The 16,134-nt window shown below is 42.7% G+C and overlaps 1 protein-coding gene across 3 annotated transcripts in view; it reads right to left on the reverse strand.

Moving 5' to 3' along the window:
- gpr4 (G protein-coupled receptor 4) overlaps positions 1 to 15,444 on the reverse strand; it is a 76,933-nt gene extending 61,489 nt beyond the window's left edge. For all 3 annotated transcript variants that reach the window (XM_084065265.1, XM_084065267.1, XM_084065266.1), the window contains exon 1: positions 15,232 to 15,444. The gene's annotated coding sequence lies outside the window, so the exon portion shown is untranslated. The remainder of the gene's footprint in view (positions 1 to 15,231) is intronic.
- Between the last annotated feature and the right edge of the window lie 690 nt (positions 15,445 to 16,134).

A 16,134-nucleotide genomic window follows, 5' to 3' on the forward strand; every position in this document is an offset into this window, starting at 1 on the left:
CTAATGTCCCATTATTTTTCTATATAATTTTGACCCAAGGAATTTGTTGAAGTGGTTATTATTAAGATTCAAGCACATCTTGACTCTATTTCAGGACATAACAGAAAAAAAACTAGCAGAACATGTTCAAATCACATCTATAGTTCCCTTTGTACTACACTTTTAAGGTGTATTCTTTTTAACCACCCTAATGGTGTCTAGTTAAGATTTCTTCTTGGTCAACTAACGCCCCATGGGGTTCATTTTTAACCTTTTCTTACACCTATTCCCAACCCCAACCATAAGATGGAGATAAGAGAAAATAACATAACTCCTGAAGTTAACAACCTACTGAGACAGAAATGTGTTAATTTGTCTCTGTAGGTTGTTTACTTCAAGAGTTATGGTATTTTCTAGTATCTCCATCTTATGGTTTGGGTTGAGGATAGGTGTAAGAAAGGGTTAAAAATGAACCCCATGGGCCATTAGCATTACCTGGGCAACAAGAAGAAATCTTAACTAGAAACCATAAAGGTCCTTAAAAAACAGGTTACAAAAACATGTCACTCGGGTGCTGGAGCCTCTCCCCTGCCCCGGGATTAAAATTCAAAAGCATCAAAAGTAGCAGATCTACAAGCTCGAAACGTGTTGCGGAAGCGACGCGTTTCGAGCTTGTAGATCTGCTACTTTTGATGCTTTTGTGTGACACTGTATGATCAAGTAGGGCGTGAATTTACGGAAGAAAAAAAACACAAATATGGAGATAAGAGGATTCTGCCCGACAGCACCGATATCAAAGTCTCAGTCACCTCCTGGGCTTGACTATATTGCAACCCTTGTCCTTGCTAACGAAAACCCCCTACATTTCTTTTGTGGTCCTGATCCCATCACCGGTTTCCTCCTGTCTGCTGCCTGCCCCGCATCCAATTCAAAACACTGGGTCATCATGACCTACAACATACATGGCAACCTCTCACTTTCAGGACGTGATCCACCCCTACACACTTAGATCAGTAGTTCTCAAAACTAAAAGACTGTACAAAATGAATGTTTGGTGCAAGAGTCCTCAGTCCAGTCCTGGCGTATAGCGGTTAATTAATTCATGAAGTGATAATTGATAACCTTATCGATTAATTGATAAGCAGCGTTTTTTAGAACCAAAAGGAAAATTCTTGTCCGAAACCCGAAAATGAGTGCAGAAACATAATTGCCTTGATGTATATAACATTAACGAGCATCAACAATCATCAGCTGGACACACACACGCCTCTCCTCTGCAGGGCTCAATGGGGTCTGTCTCTCATTTCTCTCCAAAAGCCATTGAATATGATGGAATATGATTAAAGATTACTGTGAAACTCACATTTGATATCACACACACACCATACCTGTAACTTTCACTAGCCCACTTTTTTTCCCGAATCATTGAAAATCGATAACTTTAATCGTCTAAATTCTTAACGGTAGTTAATCGATTATAGATTAATTGTTAACATCCCTAACTAACATGCAAGGAAAGGATATCAAGTGTAGGAAATGAGGACGCACACTGGACTCTTCTCCCTCCTGGCTCCCGAGCCGTGGGATGACCTCGCTCTGAGGGACAGCAGATCTCACTCCCCATTCCCCGAACTTTGTCTACTAATACCTCACCCTCTAGCACTCGCGGTTCCTTGCATGTTGTTTAGACCATTGGTTCTCAAAGTGGGGTCCAGGGACCCCCTGGGGTCCTTGGGGAGGTACCAGGGGGGTACCCAGCAAAATGTGTTAATATAGCGCCACAATCATGTCACTTTAACACTTTATCACTTTAACCATATTTTATACTTTGGCTATTAAAAAACATCAGATCTACAAGCCCGTAGCGCAGCACCGAGTGCCGCGCTATGAGCTTGTAGATCTGTTTATTTTTTTTTATTCTTAAAGATTTGTGCAAATCTTAGCTTCTGGGGGTCCCTGGAACAAAATATTTTGAGATGGCGGTCCGCGGCCAAATACGTTATCTATTTGGGGGGCCCTTGACATGAAAAGGTTTGAGCACCACTGGCTTAGACGGATGCTAGGTTTGATGTTTACCAGGTATCCTAGTTACTTCGTAACACTTAATCATTTTCTTCCCACTCTATTTACATGACCATTTACCCTGTTGACTAGGGTCTCTGATCTAGCACTTTGTAAGTCACTCTGGACAAGAGGGTCTGCCAAACGCTGTGTGTGTGATGGTTGTAATGGTCTTAAGATAGATAGATAGCAACAGAGGAACGGAGGGAGATGGAAAGAGACGAGAGAAAGATGAGAAGAGTGAGGACGAGCTGTGTGTGTGTGTGTGTGTGTGTGTGTGTGTGTGTGTGTGTGTGTGTGTGTGTGTGTGTGTGTGTGTGTGCGTGCGTGCGTGCGTGCGTGCGTGCGTGCGTGCGTGCGTGCGTGCGTGCGTGCGTGCGTGCGAGCAAGGTAGGGTGAAAGTGTTATCGACCCACTGAAATTGCTGGAAAACCGGCCGCAGATGCAGTCTCCAAGACAGAGACATCTCACTAAGGGAATATGTGTGTGTGTGTGTGTGTGTGTGTGTGTGTGTGTGTGTGTGTGTGTGTGTGTGTGTGTGTGTGTGTGTGTGTGTGTGTGTGTGTGTGTGTGTGTGTGTGTGTGTGCGTGTGCATGTGTGTGTGTGTGTGTGTGTGGACAGGACTCTATAACAGGGCTGACAGTGTTTACAGACAGACAACGATGACCTCATCACACTCCTGGTGCATTTAGACCAGGGCGTCAGACTGTCAGCACTTTAACTAACGCACACACACACACACACACACACACGCACGCACGCACGCACGCACGCACGCACGCACGCGTGTGTGCGCGTCTTAGTGAAAGTGCACAAACATGCAAGAAATAAAGTGAGACAACAGACCTAGACACAGTGAGGCAGATAGTGCCTGTGCGTGCGTGCGTCAAATGTTGGACACGAAACAAAACAAAATATGATTGCAAAATTGAGGACAAAATGAGTCCTGAGACAAAATCCCCAATTAGATTTTACATGGGTGTGTGGGTGTGTGGGTGTGTGTGAGTGTGTGTGCTCTAGGAGGAACAGGTCTTGCTCTGGAGGCCATCAGGCAGAGGGCTATCATTACATCGGTATGGATGGCCATACAAACCAATGGTGTGTGATACAGAACAAGTACAAGCTTCTGGGCAAGCATCTTAATACTGTGATTATTTTCCATTGTAGCGGATACACGTTGCCAAGATTCCCACTGTGTTTTGGGATGCTTGGTAGCAGGTTCACCTCCACATCTAGTGTTTATTTTCATTTGTGTTGCATCATCTTTGTGAGAACATTTAGACTTTGTTTATCAAATGGTAAATTTAGGGAGAGAATATGGCATGTGACACAGGCATTAACAATTTAAGGCATTGAGCAGACAGGCGTAAACCAGAGCCACTTAAAAAGTGCAAGGTAAAGGCACCACGAATCTTTGTCAACTAATGACGGAATTACAGTACTAACACAAGATAGTATGTGCTGAAAACAAACTGAGAGAACTAGCAGACATCAAAACTGGCATCTATCTATACACAAATCCACGGAGCGCTGCCCTGTAGGTGGCGCCGCCATTGCTGCGGTGTCAGACTCGATCAGCTGCTGCTGCGCGGTGTCAGTCAGCTGCAGTCACTGACTGCTCAGGTTACTCTTTTACCTGCTTTTTGCTAACTTTTACTAACACTAACTTTACAAAGATGTACAGAAAATCGGGATGAACCTGTGTAGTTTATGGCTGCTCCAACAGCCAAGCAGGTAAAGAGTAACGTCAACAGACGGACAGAATCGCAGCAGCAGCTGACTAAGTTTGACACCGCAGCAATGGCGGCGCCACCTACAGGGCAGCGCTCCGTGGATTTGTGTATTGGGAACAGGACTCCCATCCCAGACTCCAGATGTTATGATTACCCGATACACACAAGCCCGCCAGCTTAATGCCTCCTAAACCAAAGCATATTTTTAAAATATTTTTTTATACGACTTGGTATTTTGCATGTGATTAGACAGTACAAGTGAGGGTAAACCCATTGTGATATGCATACAAATTCACTCTCTACTCTTTACACAAAGGTACTGTAAGTTGAAAAACCGGATGCATTGTTGGTCATAAAACAAAACTAAACTAAAACTAAAACTAAAACAAAACAAGACTCCCACTTAACCCATTAAGACCTGGAACGCATCTGTGTCATTTTTTGGATTTGAGCTAAAAAGCATTATTTTACACTTTGGCTATTGGCTAATCGTGAAAATGATAGATTGAATATAACAAAAATCTTTGAATATATATATTCTTTTAAAGCGATTTTTTAAAACTCAAATCTTTGCTTCTGGGGGGTCCCTGGAACATCATATTTTGAGATGGGCGTCGGCGGCCAAATACATAACATTTTGGGGGTCCTTGACATGAAAAGGTTTGAGCACCACTGATATAGAAACATACGTTTTTCAAAATACAGAATACTATCCTCCATCAACATGCTGTCAGAGTCTGAGACTCTGACAGCATGTTGATGGAGGATAGAAAAGTGCCAGACAAATCCCTAGACATCCTGCCTTGTGCCTACAGTATGTCTCCTGAAGATGACAGGCATGAGATGTGACTGCAGGGTTTCTCCAGTCATACCATTTTTTTTCGTATTGTTGACTGGTCCATATCCGATTCTAAGGGAATCTCCTTCCCCTTGACGATAACTCTAACTAAATTCCCCTCTTGTCAGGAATAAGAACACACACTCTTCCTAACGCCGATGTTGCGGGAATGCGCCTGTTTTAGAATGAATTTTCCTGTTAATGCCACGCCCCCCTTTAAATAATACACAGCCTTGTCATTCCACAGTCCCCGCTAATTCTCAGCCAAGTGGGCAACGACAATGTTATATTTTCAGGTGTGCTATTTGTATCAAAGCATATAAAAAATAGCGATTCCACGTCTGTGTCTGCTGATATCGAGAAGACCGCAGCCGAAGGATCCCATAGCCTGGAGCGCGTGCTTCACCCACAACACACAGACTCTCTCTCTAAATACCATGCATCGTCTGGAGGGACTGACCGATGATCACAAGTTTGAAATGTCTTCTTAACTCCATCCAATGACCACATCCGTTGCCGATCAGTCGATGGTTGCCAAGCCGACGGGTTGACTGACCAATAATGAAACTCTTGCAAACGTCTATCAGTCCAGGACAAAGTGGAACGTAGCCACCATGTTAGCCACACCGTACAAGTTCTGCCATGGTGCACGGCACACGGACATGGGGATCTCACAGGGTGCCGATAGAACGATCTGAGTATGTTTAAAGGCATTGTAGGGAACATTAAGCCTAAATTTAAAAAATATGTATATATATATTTTTTGCATTTTCTCCCCTCTATCAGCCACTATATAATGATGCTGGGGTGTTTTCCTTCATTGAAACACAGTCCTCAGTCTGAAATCCGTATTTTCCCTTCTGTTTATGTTCATGTTGTTTATGTCCGGGTCGTAAATTAACGCACGCATGTGCGTGTCCGTGCGCGTCCGTGCCCGTATCAACTTTTTACTTTCGGTTTTAAAACGCTCTCAAACTTCTTTTTTGAGGCACATCATTTACTTTTAAAAAATCGTTTGGATAGAATTTAGTTGTTTAGCTTCATATATGTGGTCAATTTATCATGAAAGAGCCTATTTAAAAATATAAATTCAGAGAACCGTAGGGTCGGGCATTTCCGTGAATTGTATCCGCATAAGGCAACCTATTTTGGGCATGACTCATTTAAAAAGTCCCCCCTGCGTCACCCCCTGGTGGTCGGGGAAAAGAACTGCTGGAGGGGCGGTGTTTGACAACAGTTTTTTTCTTTGATTATGTCTGAACTCCCTACAATGCCTTTAACATAGGGCTGTCACAATTACATATTTAAGTTGACAATTAATTGTCACTCAAATAATTGCGATTAACGATTTAATTGTGTTTGGCGTTGAACATCAGAACATATGAAAAAAAAATCAGTTTGCCTTTTAGGCTTCGTAACCAATACATTGCGCAGGGCAGATCTGACAAATAATTAAATATAAAAAGAAATGATTGACATATTTAATAAAATAGAAGAAATAGCTGATCTACAAGCTTACAACGCGTCACACGCGTTGTAAGCTTGTAGATCAGCTATTTCTGCTATTTTTTTCAACATGGAAACGATTATGCAAAAATAATTGCGATTATCTCAAATAATTGTGACAACATCGCCCAACTCTAGTTTGAAATGTAACATTGTCCTGTGTATGACAAAAAGGCCACTTGTGAACCTGACGATGGTGTGCATTTGCTCTACTCCCTGGACCGGCATTTGTCCCCCAAATTTATCCCCAGTTGACCTGGAAAACCTATCCTGCCCGGTGACTCCGCGACGCTGTCTCCCTCCCTCTCAACACTTACAACTGTCTGTCGCGATAAAGAAAGGACAATGGGGATCAGACAAGCCGGTCTCCTCTTTCAAAGAAAAGACAGAAAACTTTGACTTCTCTCGAGTGGTGAGCCTCCGTGTCGGTGTCAGATTTTAGTATCGGAAGGATTCACTGATACCGACACGCTGGTCTGGCATGGGCCTGAAACGTGATACCAGGGGGCAGCCAGTCACAGTGAATATCTGATGATACTGTAGGGTCTGTTTCTTTGCTCCAGTGTCTTCTGCTTTCTAATGCTTTGCCACCTTTACGGTAATGCAAATGAAACAGATCATTATTTTTCTACCAGAAAGGCAATTAAATGAATGTGATGGCAACTTGTGAGTACTGAGGTCATGTGATGCCACTGTTAGTTAGCAACGGCTAAAGCTAGTGTGGGTCATTGCAGGGTCACTAGCAAGATATGTGAGAGTATAGGGAACTCCCTTATAGCAGTGGTTCTCAACCAGTGGTCCGGGGACCACCAGTGGTCCTTGGGGGGGGGGTACCAGGGGGTCCCCAGCTAAATTAGTTAACATAGCGTCAAAATCATTTTAACCACTTAGCTTTGGCTATTCAAAAATAGCAGATATACAAGCGTAGATCTGCTATTTTTGAAAAATCTTGAAAATGTGTGCATATCTTTGATTATATATATATTTTAAAGCGAACATTTTTAACTCAAATCTTTGCTTTTGGGGGTCCCTGGCACAAAACATTTTCAGATGGGGGTCCGCGGCCAAATGTATATCAATTTAGGGGTCCTTGGCATGAAAAAGGTTGAAAACCACTGCCTTATAGAATAGAATAGAATAGAATGCTGGAATGCAACATATTTGGGTATGACAACAAATGAGTAGGCGGGTCAAAAGTGCATTGTTTGCTTAGGTATGAAATGTGCTCTGTCTTGACAGAGAAAACCAGTGCAGCTTGGTCAACAATACAACCAGGAAGTCAGGAAGCCTTCCTAATAGACTCACTTGTCTTTGACTGACTGAGTGATCGTATCTCTCTCTTCAAACACCTCGGGAGGAGGGCTCCTCTCTCCTCGACAACAGAAGCTCTATCAACACGCCCACTCGCCCAATGTAAATTCGACCGGACTATCACCTCATCCGGTCACACATTGTCATTGAGCCATCTGGGTTCAATCGGCCATTACACAGACTTAACTCAAGGGAGCTGGCAGGCAGCGCAAAGTCTGTTGCATGTCAGATCTTACTAAGTCGGACATTTGCGTTCACACATACAGTACAGCCATAACTTCAAGGTTACAGTGCATGTGTGAATGAGGCTCGACTGATTGACTGACTGATTGACTGATTGACTGATTGACTGATAGACCGACTCACTGACTGGCTGGCTGACTAACCGATGAAATTACAGCATTGGTCGGCTGAACAAAACATATTAGCTAATCGCAGTCAGACCAATCGTTCTTCCAGGCTATTGGATGTAGTAATTCCTCAGTCGGCCTAACAACTAGCCAATCACAGATCAATTGTCCCTCCAGGCTACAGGGTACTAGTGAGCCAATTACAGAGCAATCACTCATCCAGGCTATGGGATGTAGTCTATCCTCGTATTGACAAGAAGCGCCCCAAATAACAATCAATCTGACAAAACACTCAATACAAACGAGTCTTGGAAAAACAACATACATCCGCAGATAGAAATAAATGAAAGAGCAGGTCATGTGAAGTTACTTCAGTACATTTTAACATGAAATATTACCGCTACAGAAAGTTGCACAAGAACATTTCATATCCAGGAATTCATACAATAGACAGTCCCACACTGACTTTCCTCCTAACATGTCAAGTGTAACAAGACTGGGTTTTCGACCCAGTCTTGTTACACTTGACATGGGGGCGGGGGGGCTGGCAAGCCATAGCTAGACTGGATCATGACTCAAACATCCAATTAACCAGCAGGAAGGTGACAATTCCGTCTATGGGGCTGAGATGTCCCGATCATTATTGGACAAAAAAACAATCTCCTCGCCTATAGCCATTAAGGGGTTCTGTGTGTTACCTTTGTGAGTATGTGGATGGCACAATTCACGGTCACGGTGAAGGTTCCAATCTTGGACTGCCATATAAAAAGGATTTCACTGCCTTGCCTTATAACAGTCGCACAGAGAAAATGCACCCATTTTGATGTATTAGTCACTTTGTGTCACACTCAGAAATAATGATGATAATGTCCATCAGTCACAGAATGTTCAGGGCCTTCGTCAGTGTGTGAAGGCTGGATGACGTTCTGTGACAGATGAGCGATCAAATCAGAAGAATAGATTATTTCAGAGTGTGAGAAACTTTCTTCACAAAATGGTTACAGACACCTATAGGGGAACGTATTATACCAGGTCGTCAGAGCACAGTGGCATTCCTTCCCTTCCCTGCTAGTCACTGTGCAGTGCACCACCCACTCCTCAAATGTCCCTTGGTGGCACAGTGGGATTATTCAATAACATACGCATCACCGCTTCAATCCCCACAATAGCCGCGTGTCCTTGTCAAAGCGTATACATGTAGCTGGTTTTCAGCGTCTTGCCTATAATGTAGGCACTGCACTGTGCTATATACAGATTTACTGTAGCAGACACTGCACTACAGTTGTGGAAAGTAACTAAGTACATTTACTTAAGTACATTTACTTACTTTAACTTCTACTCCACTACATCTCAGATCCAAATATTGTACTTTTACTCCACTACAATTATTTGAAAACTTTAGTTACTGGTTACTTTGCATATATACATGATTACATTATAAAACATACATTAACCACTTTAGCCCTATTTTATACATATGCTATTTGAAAATAGCAGATCTACAAGCTCACAACGCAGAGTATTTCTACATTGCAGTATTGGTACTTTTACTTAAGTAAAACATTTGAGTACTTTTTCTTCCACTGCTGCCCTAGCAACAGCAACTTACAGTATCCCAGTGACCTTATCCTGACCCAAGCAACTAAAGATGTAAAGCTGCCATCCGTAACTTTTATGTCTTATACTTTTATGGATCTTCGATCCCCGGTCTCTTGCATGAGAGCCTCCCGCAATGAGAGTCCCAATTTATACCGCTCAATCCAAGAGGCAAATCCCCACTTGGCAAGAGGGCCTATATGAGCTTCAGGCAGGACTACTTGTCAACCAGTAAGGTGTCCTACCCGACGGCCAAGGTCTACATTTCTCAATGGAAGAGTGTGGGAGACCACCTCCAACCACTTCAGATGGGTCAGTTATACTGTATTAACACACATATACCATACAGGTTGGTTAAATTAACAATTGTATGGCAGAGTAAGTAAATAAGTAAGTAAGTAAGTATTTGCACCTTTCAAAGAATCCCAAGTCACGTAATTAAAATAAATTGAACGTAGCTCAATTTATGCTTCAATGCGGAGTATAAATTAGGCATAATACCCACTGTCAAAGTCACTCTGTGTCAAAAACATCAGCTAAATACCTTGCATGTAAATGTAATACGGAACATCAGACCGCAGTTAAAGGGATAGTTCACCCCCAAAATTACTTTTTTTCCTATCGATTAGTCACCCCATGGAGACTTAAATTCATGGATATCTTTTCGTTTTTGTCGAATTCCTAAGCCAATAATTTGATGCCCGGCAGCGTAGGAGACACAAAGAGTCTCCTTTGACTCTCCTACCGGAACTGCTGCCTACCGGTCCTCTTGTCATCAAATTATTGGCTTAGGAATGCGACAAAAACAAAAGAATATATATCCATGAATTCAAGTCATCATGGGGTGCACTATCCCTTTAAGGAAGGTTTAAGTTGTGCTGTCGCAGCACGAATGTCATTCACCACCCAGAGTGTGTTGAAACGACAAAAAATGTACACACTCCGGTCAGAGCTGAACTCCCGCTCACACAGTGGTCGTTAAGGGCTTGGTATACACTTTGTCGCGCGCTGTGTGTCGCGCGCAAAACAACAGGCAATCTACAAGGTCACGGACGCGTTGCGCCGCTACCGCGCCGTGAGCTTGTAGATCGGCTATTTTTGCGGCGCGAGCCACACCGGCGCGCGACTCAAGTGTGGAACCCCGGGCTTTGGGTGCCATGCTCTACCACTTGAGCCAGCCATGCCCTTTAATCACTGTGATTACCTAAACCACAGAGTCTCTTAAGTGCTGCTTATCAGGCCTCCTCTGGAGGGCAATTACACTGTCAGAGAGCGCTCTGAGATATAAGACCGGGCTGACGGCCTCCGCTCCGCCGCTCTCTCTCTCTCTCTCTCTCTCTCTCTCTCTCTCCCATCACAATCTCCTTTCACTCTTCCGCGCTATCCCACCATCGCCTGCCTTTCTCTCTCTCTCTCTCTCCCCTCTCCTGTGACCTCTCTGCTGTAGGGCTGCATCTCTGTCATTCTTGGCTATTCTTTTGGCTGTTCAAAAATAGCAGCTCTACAAGCTCATAGCGCGGCACCGAGTGCCGCGCTATGAGCTTGTAGATCTGCTATTTTAGAGAAATCGTGAAAATGTGCGCAAATCTTGAATAGAGGAATACATATCTCTACAGTTGTCTTTGCGAACGCGGAAGGAGGCGCCTCCGCCCAAGTGCAGCTTACTATGAAATCCTGCTGGGCTTGTGTCTCTGTCCGTGTGTGCCTCTGTGTTGCACTGCCTGTGAGCACTGCCTGCACTGCCCTGTATGCAGCCGCCAGAGTGCGCCAGAGTGCAGCTACAGTCAAAACACACACACACACACACACACAAGTCTGTAAATACACAATATTTTCGAGCTGCGTTCGCTTCCAGCGCTCGCGCGTCTTACTTGTCTAAGGGACCCCCCCAGAAGCAAAGATTAGAGTTTGAAATGTTCGCACAACAAAGATTTGCAAAACTTTTCACATTTTTTCCAAAAATAGCACATCTATGCCACGCTATGAGCTTGTATATCTGCTATTTTTGAGTAGCCAAAGAAATCTAAAATGACACAGATGCGTTCCCGGATTGAATGGGTTAAGTTGACGATTAATTGTCACACAAATAATTGCGATTGACGATTTTTGTGTTTTCGGATATATATGTGACATATATGTGACATATATATATATATATATATATATATATATATATATATATATATATATATATATATATATATATATATATATATATATATATATATATATATATATATATATATTATATGTCACACATATATATATATATATATATATATATATATATATATATATATATATATATATATATATATATATATATATATATGTGACATATGTGACGTGTTGTAAGCTTGTAGATCAGCTATTTCTGCTATTTTTGTTTTTTCAACATGGAAACGATTATGACGAAAATAATTGTGATTAGATGATTATGCACTTTCTCCTCTCCTCTCCTCTCCTCTCCTCTCCTCTCCTCTCCTCTCAGCTCTCCATATATCACCCTCTACCACTCCTCTATTCCAGTGGTTCTCAAACTTTTTCATGTCAAGGACCCCCAAAATGATATGTATTTGGCAGCGGACCCCCATCTAAAAATATGTTGTTCCAGGGACCCCCAGAAGCAAAGATTTGAGTTACAAATGTTTGCTTTAAAAAAACATATATTCAAAGATTTGCACAAATTTTCAAGATTAAAAAAAAATAGCAGATATACAAGCTCATAGCGCGGCACTCGGTGCCGCGCTATGAGCTTGTAGATCTGCTATTTTTGAATAGCCAAAGTATAAAAAGTTAAAATTATTCTGATGCTATATTTACACATTTTGCTGGGTACCCCCTGGAACCCCCTCAAGTACCCCTGGGGGTCCCCGGACCCCACTTTGAGAACCAATGCTCTATTCATCTCTCCTCTCTTGTATTCCAGGAACCTTGATTACATCATATTTACAGACCAAAACAAAGAAGAAACTGAACACTGTAGCACCCGGCCTCCACGTCAACAGACACCAATGTAAGTTAGGCACAAGAGTAGATCCACTGTCTGTGTGTGTGCACGTGTGTGTACGTGTGTGTGTGCGTGCGTGCGTGCGTGCGTCACAAAAGTACTCAAATGTTTTACTTAAGTAAAAGTATCAATACTGCAATGTAGAAGTAGAAGTCCGGAATTTCAAATTTACTTGAGTAAAAGTACGAAAGTATTGGTATCAAAATGTACTTAAAGTATCAAAAGTGAAAGTACTAAAATGTTTGAAAATAGCAGATCTACAAGCTCACAATGTGAGCTTGTAGATCGGCTATTTTCAAAAAGCCTATATAAAATTAGGCCAAAGTGGTTAATGTTATGTGTTATGTTTTATAATGTAATAATTTATATCTGCAAAGTAACTAGAAACTAAAGATTTCAAATAATTGTAGTGGAGTAAAAGTACAATATTTGCCTCCGAGATGTATTGGAATAGAAGTAAAAGTATAGACAATTGGAAATACTCCAGTAAAGTAAAAGTACCCCAAAATTGTACTGAAGTACAGTACTGCACTTAGTTACTTACACCACTGGTGTGCGTGCGAGCGCAAGCATGCGCACGAAGCGTACCTCACTCTCTCTCTTACTGTATACAGTACTGTATACATATATGTGCTCTCTCTCTCTCTCTCTCTCTCTCTCTCTCTCTCTCCTTGTATGTGTGTGAGTGTGACAGTGAGTATGCTATGCACATTTGTTTCTTTCTGCCTCTATGCACGTGTTGTGCATTGTGTGGACGTGTACATTTGTGTGTGTGTGTGTGTGTGTGTGTGTGTGTGTGTGTGTGTGTGTGTGTGTGTGTGTGTGTGTGTGTGTGTGTGTGTGTGTGCCTACAAGTGGACTTAATATGAAATGATAGGATAAAAACACCATCAACGAGGCGTTCTTGGGTCACTTTTCTTATTCAGAGCCATAGTACAGTTCCAGCCAGCATGAAGGATGGGGGAGTTTCAGTGGCAGTAGGCAACCCAATACTGTACACACACACACACACACACACACACACACACACACACACACACACACACACACACACACACACACACACACACACACACACACACACACACACACACACACACACACACACACACACACTGACAGACACAACTCCATGATGGAATAAGAGCTCCGTTTCACAGGGATTTTCACTGCTATCCCAGAGCAGGGCATTAGATATCTATTGTTATGTCATCATGGGGATGGCAGAGAAGAGATGGGGATGGAGGGGGTGGGGTGGGGGGGGGGGGGGGGGTGTATTTATTTAAGACAGAAAGGAAGTGATGTGAAGAGGAAAGGAGACGGACAGAAATAAACGATTTTAAATTCAGTTCAACAGACAGACAGGCAGACAGGCAGACAGACAGACAGACAGACAGACAGGCAGGCAGACAGACAGACAGACAGACAGACAGACAGACAGACAGATAGACAGATAGATAGATATAATTCAGAGAATATTGGGAGATAGACAGAAAGAGTGGGTGAAGAACGGGGGGGGGGGGGGGTCAGAGAAAGTCAGGAAAGACTAAATAAATAAATAAGTCAAACTGAAAGAGGAACAGATGAAAGAGATCAGAGTAATGAGAGCCAGGCAGAGACGCAGCACTGTATTCAGAGAAGAGAGTCAATCCACTACAGAGGGAAGGAATTATAGTAGCCTACCAACCTTTAACGTCACTTCACCATTTATTATCAAGTATTACTATAATAATAATTTACTATAATAATAATGTACTGTCTGTCTGTCTGTCTGTCTGTCTGTCTGTCTCTCTCTCTCTCTTCTCTCTCTCTCCCTCTCCCTCTCCCTCTCTCTCTCTCACTTGCTTTCTCGTCTATCCGCCAAAGGGCACAGAGAGTAGATTGTGAAGTGACACAACTTTATGTAATTTAATATCACTTATAATTGCTTCTCTATGGCAAAATCTCAACTGTATTTGACAGAAAGCTGCAGTGTTGTTTCAGCATTTTCATTGACAAATCTATACTGGCAGTAGGTTATTAATATTAACTTTATATAATATTAACTGGTATAATATTTAAAATACAGAGGCAGAGGAAATGGGAAATGTATCTTAATACATAGCATAAGACTATATGAGACTCATATGAGTCTTCAAGTTCCACATCAAAAAAATAAGCTGTCACGACCCATATGAGCAACTAGAAAATGAACCCTAACAATAAAATAGGCAGATTTTAAGGCATTTTGAGGTAGATATACCCTAACTTTAATATTTTCAACTCTATGCCATAACGGATTATTTATATTTTAAAAGAGATTAAATGTAATAAAACAGAAAAAAGGAATAGATGAAAAAGCACATTGTTTGCTGCAGTGTATACAGGATAGGTGGGCACTAGGGATATCTGGGCACCTCGATGTAAAATTGTCTAGTTTGTCCAAAATGTTAAACAATGTTTTTTTTATTTAAATGGTCTTAAATAATGTAAAGTAGGCTATATGTGAACATGCACTGTACATCACGATCAGACTTAATTCTATCCTTCATCTTATTGTTTATGCCCCAACATGACTGGATATACAGGTTTTGTAGCAATTATAGCAATATTATTAGACCTTAATTGTCGAATGTTTACATTTTAGACAAAATAGCCAATTTTACACCGGTGCCCAGATGTCCCATAGTGCCCACCTATCCTGTTACCGACTGAGCAGCTCATCCGCAGGTGAGCTGAGAGTCGTGAGACACCAGACCAAACGCAATATAACATCCACTGTATGTACAGGCTGTATATCCTGGCAGACTCAGGCAGGGAGAACCGAACAGGACGAGGTGAGAAGTTACAAGTTTAACTGCACTTACATTCAAGTCCGTAGCTTTGATCTCAGATCTCCTCCAAACAGCATTGTTTTCATAGAATGAGCCTCATCATCAGATTATAAATGGTGGTAAAATCCCCGCTAGTCAGTCAGTCTGTCTGTCTGTCTGTCTGTCTGTCTGTCTGTCTGCCTGTCTGTCTGTCTGCCTCAGACACAGAGAGAGGTGTGTTGCAGTTAAAGTCAAGACGAGTAGCCGATTGTCGCGTCTCTCTCGCTCGCTCTCTCTCTCTGTCTGTCTCGATCGTCTCTCACTCTCTCTCCCTCCCTCCCTCTCTCCCTCTCTCTCTCTCTCTCTCGTCCCTTCCTCTCTCTCGTATGTCTGTCTCTGTCTCTCTCTCTCTCTCTCTCTCTCTCTCTCTCTCTCTCTCTCTCTCTCCCTCCCCCTCTTTCTCATACTCTCACTATCTCCCCCTCTCCCTCCCTCTCCCCCTCTTTCTTTCTCTCTCTCTCCCCCCTCTCCCCCCTCTCTCACTCCCTCCCTCTCTCTCCCCCCTCTCTCACTACCTCCTTCTCTCTCCCCCCTCTCTCACTCCCTCCCTCCCTCTCTCTCATACTCTGTCTTCCTCCCCCCAACTCTCTCTCTCTCTCTCTCTCTCTCTCTCTCTCTCTCTCTCTCTCTCTCTCTCTCTCTCTCTCTCTCTCTCTCATATGCTGTAAGCAGATGGCGCCCTGAGGACCGACGGAGGGCGCAGGTACATAGCATAATGATCATGGGGACAGAAAACCCGCAGGTGTACAGTACATCATGTGGATTGTGTAATAGCTGTGGGACAGTGGGGATAATAGCCTGTGTCAAAAGCTCAACGCAATGAATTTGTTACATTTCTAGACCAGAAATGTCCGTTGCCAAAATATTCATATGATAGGCCTATCTATGGGCAGCTGG

This window comes from Gymnoscopelus microlampas, assembly GCF_963454915.1.
Source record: "Gymnoscopelus microlampas genome assembly, chromosome: 8".
Classification (NCBI taxonomy): domain Eukaryota; kingdom Metazoa; phylum Chordata; class Actinopteri; order Myctophiformes; family Myctophidae; genus Gymnoscopelus; species Gymnoscopelus microlampas.